Source organism: Ranitomeya variabilis, chromosome 2 (genome assembly GCF_051348905.1).
Source record: "Ranitomeya variabilis isolate aRanVar5 chromosome 2, aRanVar5.hap1, whole genome shotgun sequence".
Taxonomy (NCBI): Eukaryota; Metazoa; Chordata; class Amphibia; order Anura; family Dendrobatidae; genus Ranitomeya; species Ranitomeya variabilis.
The window spans coordinates 680,613,412-680,626,540 of record NC_135233.1 but is presented as its reverse complement, the minus strand read 5'-3'; positions in this window follow the sequence as shown (position 1 = coordinate 680,626,540).

Here is a 13,129-nt window from a genome sequence, read left to right as displayed (position 1 = left end):
CTGTCCCAGGCCAAAAGTGTAAATGGAGAAGAGCAGGGGCCCTAGAACTGAACCTTGCGGGACTTTGACAGATAGGGGGCGAGGTGAGGAGGTGGTATGTGAATGGGAGATGCTGAATGTTCGGTCAGTTAGGTATGACGAGATTCAGGATAGGGCCAAGTCTGTGATGCGAAGGGACGAGAGGGTCTGTAGTAATAGGGAATGGTCCACTGTGTCAAAGGCAGAGGACAGGTCCAGGAGGAGGAGGATAGAGTAGTGTCGCTTGCTCTTGGCGGTTAATAGGTCTTTGGTGACCCAGTTGGAGAAAAATAAAAATGGATACCAATCTCACACAGCACGCATTTCGTCAAGCTTCATCAGTGGGTCTTGTAGCTAGGGAGAGAAATGGCCTGCTCTAAAAAGAAAAGCTAAACCAAAAATCAGAGGTGTCATCATGTGTGAACTGTGTTATTATGCCCAGATGTGGAAAGAGATGAAATACCTAACTTTAATAAACTGGGTCTTATGGTGCCTGGATAGCAGTTTACAGTTTATAGCAGAATCCCATGCATTAGATTGAAGAGCACTTGATAATTCTAGTGGAGGTGTGATTAAAATGGGGTATATAAGCCTCATTGCCAGAAGACACAAAAGATTTACTGCACACTCATGTACAGGTCCTTCTCAAAAAATTAGCATATAGTGTTAAATTTCATTATTTACCATAATGTAATGATTACAATTAAACTTTCATATATTATAGATTCATTATCCACCAACTGAAATTTGTCAGGTCTTTTATTGTTTTAATACTGATGATTTTGGCCTACAACTCCTGATAACCCAAAAAACCTGTCTCAATAAATTAGCATATCAAGAAAATGTTCTCTAAACGACCTATTACCCTAATCTTCTGAATCAACTAATTAACTCTAAACACATGCAAAAGATACCTGAGGCTTTTAAAAACTCCCTGCCTGGTTCATTACTCAAAACCCCCATCATGGGTAAGACTAGCGACCTGACAGATGTCAAGAAGGCCATCATTGACACCCTCAAGCAAGAGGGTAAGACCCAGAAAGAAATTTCTCAACAAATAGGCTGTTCCCAGAGTGCTGTATCAAGGCACCTCAATGGTAAGTCTGTTGGAAGGAAACAATGTGGCAGAAAACGCTGTACAATGAGAAGAGGTGACCGGACCCTGAGGAAGATTGTGGAGAAGGACCGATTCCAGACCTTGGGGAACCTGAGGAAGCAGTGGACTGAGTCTGGTGTGGAAACATCCAGAGCCACCGTGCACAGGCGTGTGCAGGAAATGGGCTACAGGTGCCGCATTCCCCAGGTAAAGCCACTTTTGAACCATAAACAGCGGCAGAAGCGCCTGACCTGGGCTACAGAGAAGCAGCACTGGACTGTTGCTAAGTGGTCCCAAGTACTTTTTTCTGATGAAAGCAAATTTTGCATGTCATTCGGAAATCAAGGTGCCAGAGTCTGGAGGAAGACTGGGGAGAAGGAAATGCCAAAATGCCTGAAGTCCAGTGTCAAGTACCCAGTCAGTGATGGTGTGGGGTGCCATGTCAGCTGCTGGTGTTGGTCCACTGTGTTTCATCAAGGGCAGGGTCAATGCAGCTAGCTATCAGGAGATTTTGGAGCACTTCATGCTTCCTGGCACCTGCTCACAGTGCCAAAACCACTGGTAAATGGTTTACTGACCATGGTATTACTGTGCTCAATTGGCCTGCCAACTCTCCTGACCTGAACCCCATAGAGAATCTGTGGGATATTGTGAAGAGAAAGTTGAGAGACGCAAGACCCAACACTCTGGATGAGCTTAAGGCCGCTATTGAAGCATCCTGGGCCTCCATAACATCTCAGCAGTGTCACAGGCTGATTGCCTCCATGCCACGCCGCATTGAAGCAGTCATTTCTGCCAAAGGATTCCCGACCAAGTATTGAGTGCATAACTGAACATTATTATTTGATGTTTTTTTTGTTTGTTATTAAAAAACACTTTTATTTGATTGGACGGTTGAAATATGCTAATTTATTGAGACAGGTTTTTTGGGTTATCAGGAGTTGTAGGCCAAAATCATCAGTATTAAAACAATAAAAGACCTGACAAATTTCAGTTGGTGGATAATGAATCTATAATATATGAAAGTTTAATTGTAATCATTACATTATGGTAAATAATGAAATTTAACACTATATGCTAATTTTTTGAGAAGGACCTGTACAATGCAGGAAGTTTAATAGTCATATATTTCAATACATCGGTAATACCATAGTTCAGTAGGATCTATGCCACTGACCAAGAAAATATTTCAACATTTCGAACCTACTGGGTCTTTTTCAACAAGGTTGCTGGAAAGGTGGTTGGATGATGGCTGAATGTGTTAGGTATTAACAGGATCTTTGATGGCACCATTAGATCATAAGTGTTGAGGAAGTGGAATTACATCTGGTCACGTGTGTAGTGACGTGTCAGAATATCATATGTTAGCGGAGTATGTCTCCCTCTTAACTAATGGACTCAGGGCTAGACTGGCCATCTAGAAATTCTGGCAAATGCCAGAAGGGCTTGTCTGGTCGTGGGCCACCTTGTCTGCTATGTTGTTAATAGAATTGATATTCTCAAGACACCCATACTGTTAAGAGTTGTGACGGAGCACAAAGTCGCTGACTTCATCACTTACCCCAGCAGGCCACGGGTATGATTAGAAATATTGGTCTTGTAGTAAATCTTGCTTTCCTCCATTCAGGGTAATATTAGTAACATATACCATCTGGTGCTTGGGTACGGGGACAGCATGGGCCTGTGTTATTTCAAATGCCAAGGCTGAATTTCAGACCCAGTCCGTACCTGAATGGATCTCATATAAATAGCCTCCACGAAGGCACCATTGTCACCTTATCAATGCATGGCAACAGGTGAAGAATATTTGGACGAGGTTTAGTTTCAGTGGATATAATGAGTTAGGCCGGAGTCACACTACAATACAACACAGCCGAGTGCTATGCGATAAAACATCGCATAGCACTCGGCCCAGTGTTACTCTATGGGGCAGCTCAGATCTGCGATTATTTTCTCATGCCAAATCGGCACTGGCAGCGAGACTCGGTGAGACTTGTACCCATATAAACCTATGGGCATGAGTGACACAGCGCACAGCACTTGGATATCACCCAAGTGTGGTGCGATATACGCCAACGCCGGCAGCACAGGAGAAGGAAAAATTAATTTCTCATTCTCCTCCGCAGCTGTGCTCCAATTCTCTCTGCGTGAGAGGATCAGAGCACAGTAGCATGATACTCAGCTGATGCTCGCAGCAGAGCAGGAGCCCAGGGTCATTCGCATATCGCATCCGATGCTCTTGCATTGGATGCCATACGCTGGTGTGACTCAGGTCTTAGAATTATTAGTAGCATATCTCCCTCAGCACACACCACATAACAGTAGGTCATTGCCTATAGTTATCTTTTCCTTGTTGGTTTTCCCTTTAACAAGTAAGACTGTCCTGAACACCCAAGAAGAAAAAATCATACACTACTACTCGGTCACAGTCCTGTTTTCCACCTCCACTGCCTTGAACATTGGTGGCTGACTATTAAGCAAGGATGCACCAACATCATGCAGTTTGTGATCCTCAAAGCCAGTATTCTCTCAGCAAGAAAAAAAAACACCTGGCCTAGCTAAGCCAGTTTAATGTAGAGGAAAAAGTGAACACTAGTGTTGAGCATTCCGATACCGCAAGTATCGGGTATCGGCCGATACTTGCGGTATCGGAATTCCGATACCGGGATTCCGATACTTGCCGCGTATCGGATACCGGAATCGGAAGTTCTAAGATTCAAAAAGCAGAAATTCAGCCAATGAGATTGATTCCAAGTGTGGGCACATCCTGTTTAGCATGGAGGGCATGAAACTACTGGCAAGGCTGTGATTGGCTGGTGTAATGATGTCATGATGCAGTTTAAAAGTCGCTGGCGCCATTTTGCGATCACTCTGCTGTGAATTCAGTTAGTGACAGGACGCTGTTTGCTGACAGGGACAGTTTAGAGATAGCGATTTGCTTCTTTGTGCTTTCCAAAGGCTAATTTAGCAACCGCTGTGTTCACCTACTATTCACCTTGCTTTTGCCTTGTAGCGCTGTTTTCACAGCGATCTGCAGGGTCTGTGTGTGTGTGTGTGTGAGTGCAGCCCAGTCTCCAGTCTGAGTGCAGCCACATAGGCCATCTATAGTTGGTTGTATTCAGTTCAGGGAGGGTGGTTCATTGCCTCATACTGTTCCTTTTTTTTTTTTTTTCCCAAGTAGTGTAGTCTGCTGCTAATTTATTCAAAAAAATCCTATTAGTGTCTTTCCACCCGTCTCCAGCTAATTTGTGGAAAAACACTACATAGGATAAAGTAGAGGAGGGTTTTTGGGCCTTGCAGCGCCGTTTACGGCCGTCTGCACGGTCTCCGTGTGACTGCAGCTCGCCCTGTAATCTGTGAGCAGCTGTAGCCTGGTTGTCTCCAGCTCAGGGTTTTTCACTGCGTCATACCGCCAAATCAATTTTCTTTTTTTTCAAAGTAGTGTAGTCTGCTGCTAATTAATTTTAAAAAATCCTATTAGTGTCTTTCCACCCGTCTCCAGCTAATTTGTGGAAAAACACTACATAGGATAAAGTAGAGGAGGGTTTTTGGGCCTTGCAGCGCCGTTTACGGCTGTCTGCACGGTCTCCGTGTGACTGCAGCTCGCCCTGTAATCTGTGAGCAGCTGTAGCCTGGTTGTCTCCAGCTCAGGGTTTTTCACTGCGTCATACCGCCAAATCAATTTTCTTTTTTTTCAAAGTAGTGTAGTCTGCTGCTAATTAATTTAAAAAAATCCTATTAGTGTCTTTCCACCCGTCTCCAGCTAATTTGTGGAAAAACACTATATAGGATAAAGTAGAGGAGGGTTTTTGGGCCTTGCAGCGCCGTTTACGGCTGTCTGCACGGTCTCCGTGTGACTGCAGCTCGCCCTGTAATCTGTGAGCAGCTATAGCCTGGTTGTCTCCAGCTCAGGGTTTTTCACTGCGTCATACCGCCAAATCAATTTTCTTTTTTTTCAAAGTAGTGTAGTCTGCTGCTAATTAATTTAAAAAAATCCTATTAGTGTCTTTCCACCCGTCTCCAGCTAATTTGTGGAAAAACACTACATAGGATAAAGTAGAGGAGGGTTTTTGGGCCTTGCAGCGCCGTTTACGGCTGTCTGCACGGTCTCCGTGTGACTGCAGCTCGCCCTGTAATCTGTGAGCAGCTATAGCCTGGTTGTCTCCAGCTCAGGGTTTTTCACTGCGTCATACCGCCAAATCAATTTTCTTTTTTTTCCAAATAGTGTAGTCTGCTGCTAATTTATTCAAAAAAATCCTATTAGTGTCTTTCCACCCGTCTCCAGCTAATTTGTGGAAAAACACTACATAGGATAAAGTAGAGGAGGGTTTTTGGGCCTTGTAGCGCCGTTTACGTCTGTCTGCACGGTCTCCGTGTGACTGCAGCTCTATCTGTTGTCAGTTCAGCCCCCAAAAAATAAATAAATAATAAAGTTCACCAAACACACCAGTTACACCACTTTACATTTCTGTAGGCCACATTAGCTCATATTAAAGTCTAGTCCACACTTTAGATAATTAGTGCTTCTTATACCTGTTAGGAGGAGTTGCTCAGGAATAAGCACACAAATCCGTTAGTACTTTTCTGCTTATCTTTATCAGTCAACCAAGATGAAGAAGGCAGTGAGTAAGGCACGTGGGCGTGGGCGTGGGCGCGGAGCAGGGAGGGGACGTGGGGATTCTGTGCCTGCTGCGGGCACCGGTGACTCATCAGCACCCACTTTCACCAGGCAACAGTCGTTCATGCGAAGCTTTGTGTCCGAGCGCCGTACACCGCTGCTGCGTGAAGAACAAATTGAAGCTGTTGTCGGATGGATGGCAGCTAATGCATCAACTTCCATTAGTGCCACATCCTCTCAGACACAGAGCACTGGAGAGCAGCCATCTGTCTCTTCACCACCTGCCAAATTGCCCAGGCAGACAGAGAGCCCAGGACAGGAGCCGTCTCTACTTCTGTTCTCTGAATCTCTTGGCTTGGAAACAGGGGGCCAGCCAAGCAGCATTGGAGAAATGGAAGAAGAGGCAGGGTGCAGTGATGCCCAACAGCTTTTTCTGTCTTCCTCTGAAGAGGCGGGTGGGCCAGTGGCTCCGGTCACCACATCGCAGGCCGCATCAGCTGATGATGACACTCAGGTGCCACTTACTGGTGCGTGCTCTGCTGCTGAGACTACCCAGGAGGAGCAGTTGGGGGCAGAGGGTAGTGTAGATGATGAGGTCCTCGACCCATCTTGGCGTGAGGGACAGGAAGGTGGTGGGAGCAGCTCTGAGGAAGAGATTCCCCGTACGGCCCAAAGAGGGAGAGGGAGGGGGAAGACTGCGGATCCTGCAGCCTCCGCTTTGGCACCCGTTAGGAGCATGTCTCTTCCAAAAGCCAAAAAGGGCGCTCCCAAGACTTGCAGTGCCTGGTCCTTTTTTGACACAGTTGCAGATGACATTTGCTATGTCAGATGCAACGTGTGTCATCAAAAAGTCAAAAGAGGGAAAAATGTCAGCAACCTCAATACCTCCAACATGTGGAAACATGTGCGCAACAGGCACCCGGCGGAGTTAGAAAAACACACTGAAGAGGTAGGCCAACCAACAGCGGCAGCTACCACCTCTTCAGCTCGTGTTGCCTCTTCCTCTACCTCACACGCAGCTGGTTCGGCGTCCTCCCAGGATCGCCGTGGAAGAACCTCTGCCCCTGTTGTCCAGAGACCCGCTGTAATTCCACCCGCAGCGCCACTTTCCCAGTCATCCACACACTCCCAGCCCAGTCTACAGCCATCGGTAGTACAGGCATGGGAGAAAAGGCGGCCTTTCTCGTCAAACCACCCACGAGCACAGGCTCTGACTGCAGGCATTGCCAAACTTCTGTCACTGGAAATGCTGTCATTCAGGCTGGTGGAGACTGACAGCTTCCGTGACTTGATGTCATTGGCAGTCCCACAGTACAATGTGCCCAGCCGCTTTTACTTCAGCAGGCAAGCCGTCCCTGCCCTGCAGAAGCATGTGGAGGGACACATAAAACACGCGCTACTGAACGCCGTCAGTAGCAAGGTCCACCTCACCACCGATGCGTGGACCAGTCAACATGGACAGGGGCGATACCTTTCCCTCACTGCCCATTGGGTTAATGTCGTTGAGCCGGGTACAGACCGTGCGAGTGGCGCAGGACGTGTCCTGCCCACTCCAAGGATTGCAGGAATCCATTCTGTACGCATTGACTCCTCCTCTTACACCAGTTCCTCAGAATCATCGCTGCAGGAGCCGTCACAGTCCACCTCCACATGGACCCGTGATGAACGTGTACCTGTTACGACCGACATGAGCACAGCCGTGGCCAAACGTCAACAGGCCGTCTTGAAATTAATTTTCTTGGGGAATCGTAGCCACACAGCGCAGGAGCTCTGGAATGCCATCAAGCAGGAGAGCGATGTGTGGTTTGTGCCAGCGAATCTCCAGCCAGGCATGGTAGTGTGTGATAATGGCCGAAATCTGGTGGCAGCTCTGGGCCTCGGCAACCTCACTCACATCCCATGTCTGGCACATGTGCTCAATTTGGTCGTGCAGAGCTTTTTGAGGGACTATCCGGATCTTGATGCACTGCTGCACAAGGTCCGCCTAGAGTGTGCTCACTTGCGGCGTTCCAGCACGGCAAAAGCGCGCATTGCGGCTCTGCAGCGCCGACACCGCCTGCCGGAACATCGCATCATATGTGACCTACCTACCAGGTGGAATTCCACGTTACATATGTTGGAGCGGTTGTGTGAGCAGCAGCAAGCTGTAATGGAGTACCAGCTGCTTCAGGCGCAAAAAAGTCGCAGTCAGCGCCGTACAGACTTCACAACCACAGAGTGGGCCACTATGAATGACGTCTGCCAGGTTTTGCGTCCCTTTGATTATTCCACGCGGATGGCGAGTGCAGATGATGCACTAGTCAGCATGACTGTCCCCCTTATCTGCCTGCTTGAAAAATCACTGCAAGCGCTAAGGGATGATGTTGTGGAAGAGGTGGAGGATGAGGATTCACCATTTCCATCATCTTCTGGACAGTCAGCGCCACGTGGTTCCTCACAAACGCGTAGGCAGGGGACCGTTTGTGAGGAGGATGAGGAGGAGTCAATGGAGGAGGAAGACATCCGTCCAGAGGAGGGAGTTACACAATTGTCCAGTAGTCAGTGTGTACAGCGAGGGTGGGGTGATGACGAGCGGGCAGAGATCACGCCTCCAGCAGGGGACAGCGTTTCTTGGGCAGTTGGCAGTCTGCAGCACATGGTGGATTACATGCTGCAGTGCCTGAGAAACGACCGCCGCATCGCCCACATTCTCAACATGTCTGATTATTGGGTGTTCACCCTCCTCGATCCTCGCTACCGGGACAACGTAGAAAGCCTCATCACACCGTTGAACCGGGAGCGAAAAATGCGGGAGTACCAAGACACACTGGTCAATTCCATCATCTTCTCCATTCCAACTGAGAGAAGTGCTGCTAGTGCATTCCAAAGCAGCTCAGTGCGTCCAGGCCGTGGTGGAGGCTCTGCACAAAGAGGGAGCAGAAGCAGTGCCTCTGCCCAAGGCAAGACCAGTATGGCCGAACTGTGGCACAGTTTTCTGTGCCCGCCACAAAAGTCTACACCATCACAGACGGCTCCAGTCAGCAGGAGGCAACGGTTCCGTCAGATGGTGACAGACTACATGTCTTGCCCTCTTGCTGTACTCCCAGACGGCTCTTCCCCTTTCAAGTTTTGGGTCTCAAAGCTGGATACATGGCCAGAGCTAAGCCAGTATGCATTGGAGGTGCTGTCTTGCCCTGCGGCCAGTGTATTATCGGAACGTGTCTTTAGTGCTGCAGGTGGTGTACTAACTGACCGTCGCATGCGACTATCCTCCGATAACGTTGACCGGCTTACTTTCCTGAAAATGAACAAGGCCTGGATCTCGCCGGAATTTGCCACTCCTCCTCCTGATTGAATAATTAGGTCACTGTATACGTTATCCAGGTCTCCTGTTGTGTTCATCTTTCTACCACCTGAACTTAAATTCCTGGGCTCCAACACCGCCAGTTGAGGCTCAGACGTGCCGTCTGCACAGTCAAAACATACGACCCAGTGTTATTGGGTTTCAGTATCGTCAGCTGATCCCCAGCTGTGTAGCCGGCAATGTGTCATGCGACCGCCACGCTGACACAACAACTGAAATGTAAGGGAATCTGTCCCCCCCCCCCCAAGGCGTTTGTTACTGAAAGAGCCACCTTGTGCAGCAGTAATGCTGCCCAAGGAAAAGGTAGCTATTTTTGTTTAGCTCCTTGCACACGCAGAACTTAACACTTATAAAATGTGTCCACTGATACCGTAAAACCGTCCCGGAGGTGGGACTTTCCTTCGTAATGTGACGCAGCCCAGCCGTCATTCCTACCCCCCCGGCGCCGCGCACCGGCTCCTCAGCGTTGTTTTATTCCGTCCAGGAGCCTGCGCTGTTATGTTATCCCGTGGCCAGGCACACTTAGCGCTGCCCGTCTTCTGGCATCATTTGGTGTCTGGATGGCTGTGCCTGTGCGGCCGCGCTGGCAGAGAGCCCGCCTCGCAGTGTCTTCTGATTTAATCCCACTGGGGGCCTGGGATCCATGGACATGCGCAGTGCATATCTGAACCTCCACCTCTCACTCATTTCCCTATGGCTTCTTCAGACTGTTCGGTGTCAGCTGGTCCCTAACAGCATGCCACGGCCGTGACACCGCACAGTCTGAAGAAGCCATAGGGAGATGAGTGAGAGGTGGAGGTTCAGATATGCACTGCGCATGTCCATGGATCCCAGGCCCCCAGTGGGATTAAATCAGAAGACACTGCGAGGCGGGCTCTCTGCCAGCGCGGCCGCACAGGCGCAGCCATCCAGACACCAAATGATGCCAGAAGACGGGCAGCGCTAAGTGTGCCTGGCCACGGGATAACATAACAGCGCAGGCTCCTGGACGGAATAAAACAACGCTGAGGAGCCGGTGCGCGGCGCCGGGGGGGTAGGAATGACGGCTGGGCTGCGTCACATTACGAAGGAAAGTCCCACCTCCGGGACGGTTTTACGGTTGCAGGGGACACATTTTATAAGTGTTTAGTTCTGTGTTTGCAAGGAGCATGATGAAAAGAGCCACCTTTTCCTTTTGCATCTTTTGTGCTGCACAAGCTGGCTCTTTCAGCTACAAACGCCTTGGGGGGGGGTTAAAGGTTCCCTTTCGACTTTCTCAGGCTTCGGCCTACATTGTGTTCCTCTGCTTTTCCACCTGTCCCTGGGCTCCAACACCGCTAGTTGTTGCCTGGTAGTGCTGTACGCACAGTCCCAACAGTCGCTCCTCTGTTATTGGGGTTCAGTAACGTCAGCTGTTCCCCTGCTGTGTGTGTGGCAATCCCTCCTACCTCCTCCAACCTCCTCCTCCTCCACCTGTCCCTGGGCTCCAACACCGCCAGTTGCCGTCCAGAAGTGCTGTACGCACAGTCAACAGTCCCTCCTCTGTTATTGGGGTTCAGTAACGTCAGCTGTTCCCCTGCTGTGTGTGTGGCAATCCCTCCTACCTCCTCCTACCTCCTCCAACCTCCTCCTCCTCCACCTGTCCCTGGGCTCCAACACCGCCAGTTGCCGTCCAGAAGTGCTGTACGCACAGTCCCAACAGTCGCTCCTCTGTTATTGGGGTTCAGTAACGTCAGCTGTTCCCCTGCTGTGTGTGTGGCAATCCCTCCTACCTCCTCCAACCTCCTCCTCCTCCACCTGTCCCTGGGCTCCAACACCGCCAGTTGCCGTCCAGAAGTGCTGTACGCACAGTCAACAGTCCCTCCTCTGTTATTGGGGTTCAGTAACGTCAGCTGTTCCCCTGCTGTGTGTGTGGCAATCCCTCCTACCTCCTCCTACCTCCTCCAACCTCCTCCTCCTCCACCTGTCCCTGGGCTCCAACACCGCCAGTTGCCGTCCAGAAGTGCTGTACGCACAGTCAACAGTCCCTCCTCTGTTATTGGGGTTCAGTAACGTCAGCTGTTCCCCTGCTGTGTGTGTGGCAATCCCTCCTACCTCCTCCTACCTCCTCCAACCTCCTCCTCCTCCACCTGTCCCTGGGCTCCAACACCGCCAGTTGCCGTCCAGAAGTGCTGTACGCACAGTCAACAGTCCCTCCTCTGTTATTGGGGTTCAGTAACGTCAGCTGTTCCCCTGCTGTGTGTGTGGCAATCCCTCCTACCTCCTCCAACCTCCTCCTCCTCCACCTGTCCCTGGGCTCCAACACCGCCAGTTGCCGTCCAGAAGTGCTGTACGCACAGTCAACAGTCGCTCCTCTGTTATTGGGGTTCAGTAACGTCAGCTGTTCCCCTGCTGTGTGTGTGGCAATCCCTCCTACCTCCTCCAACCTCCTCCTCCTCCACCTGTCCCTGGGCTCCAACACCGCCAGTTGCCGTCCAGAAGTGCTGTACGCACAGTCAACAGTCCCTCCTCTGTTATTGGGGTTCAGTAACGTCAGCTGTTCCCCTGCTGTGTGTGTGGCAATCCCTCCTACCTCCTCCAACCTCCTCCTCCTCCACCTGTCCCTGGGCTCCAACACCGCCAGTTGCCGTCCAGAAGTGCTGTACGCACAGTCAACAGTCGCTCCTCTGTTATTGGGGTTCAGTAACGTCAGCTGTTCCCCTGCTGTGTGTGTGGCAATCCCTCCTACCTCCTCCAACCTCCTCCTCCTCCACCTGTCCCTGGGCTCCAACACCGCCAGTTGCCGTCCAGAAGTGCTGTACGCACAGTCAACAGTCCCTCCTCTGTTATTGGGGTTCAGTAACGTCAGCTGTTCCCCTGCTGTGTGTGTGGCAATCCCTCCTACCTCCTCCAACCTCCTCCTCCTCCACCTGTCCCTGGGCTCCAACACCGCCAGTTGCCGTCCAGAAGTGCTGTACGCACAGTCAACAGTCCCTCCTCTGTTATTGGGGTTCAGTAACGTCAGCTGTTCCCCTGCTGTGTGTGTGGCAATCCCTCCTACCTCCTCCTACCTCCTCCAACCTCCTCCTCCTTCACCTGTCCCTGGGCTCCAACACCGCCAGTTGCCGTCCAGAAGTGCTGTACGCACAGTCAACAGTCGCTCCTCTGTTATTGGGGTTCAGTAACGTCAGCTGTTCCCCTGCTGTGTGTGTGGCAATCCCTCCTACCTCCTCCAACCTCCTCCTCCTCCACCTGTCCCTGGGCTCCAACACCGCCAGTTGCCGTCCAGAAGTGCTGTACGCACAGTCAACAGTCCCTCCTCTGTTATTGGGGTTCAGTAACGTCAGCTGTTCCCCTGCTGTGTGTGTGGCAATCCCTCCTACCTCCTCCTACCTCCTCCAACCTCCTCCTCCTCCACCTGTCCCTGGGCTCCAACACCGCCAGTTGCCGTCCAGAAGTGCTGTACGCACAGTCCCAACAGTCGCTCCTCTGTTATTGGGGTTCAGTAACGTCAGCTGTTCCCCTGCTGTGTGTGTGGCAATCCCTCCTACCTCCTCCAACCTCCTCCTCCTCCACCTGTCCCTGGGCTCCAACACCGCCAGTTGCCGTCCAGAAGTGCTGTACGCACAGTCAACAGTCCCTCCTCTGTTATTGGGGTTCAGTAACGTCAGCTGTTCCCCTGCTGTGTGTGTGGCAATCCCTCCTACCTCCTCCTACCTCCTCCAACCTCCTCCTCCTCCACCTGTCCCTGGGCTCCAACACCGCCAGTTGCCGTCCAGAAGTGCTGTACGCACAGTCAACAGTCCCTCCTCTGTTATTGGGGTTCAGTAACGTCAGCTGTTCCCCTGCTGTGTGTGTGGCAATCCCTCCTACCTCCTCCTACCTCCTCCAACCTCCTCCTCCTCCACCTGTCCCTGGGCTCCAACACCGCCAGTTGCCGTCCAGAAGTGCTGTACGCACAGTCAACAGTCGCTCCTCTGTTATTGGGGTTCAGTAACGTCAGCTGTTCCCCTGCTGTGTGTGTGGCAATCCCTCCTACCTCCTCCAACCTCCTCCTCCTCCACCTGTCCCTGGGCTCCAACACCGCCAGTTGCCG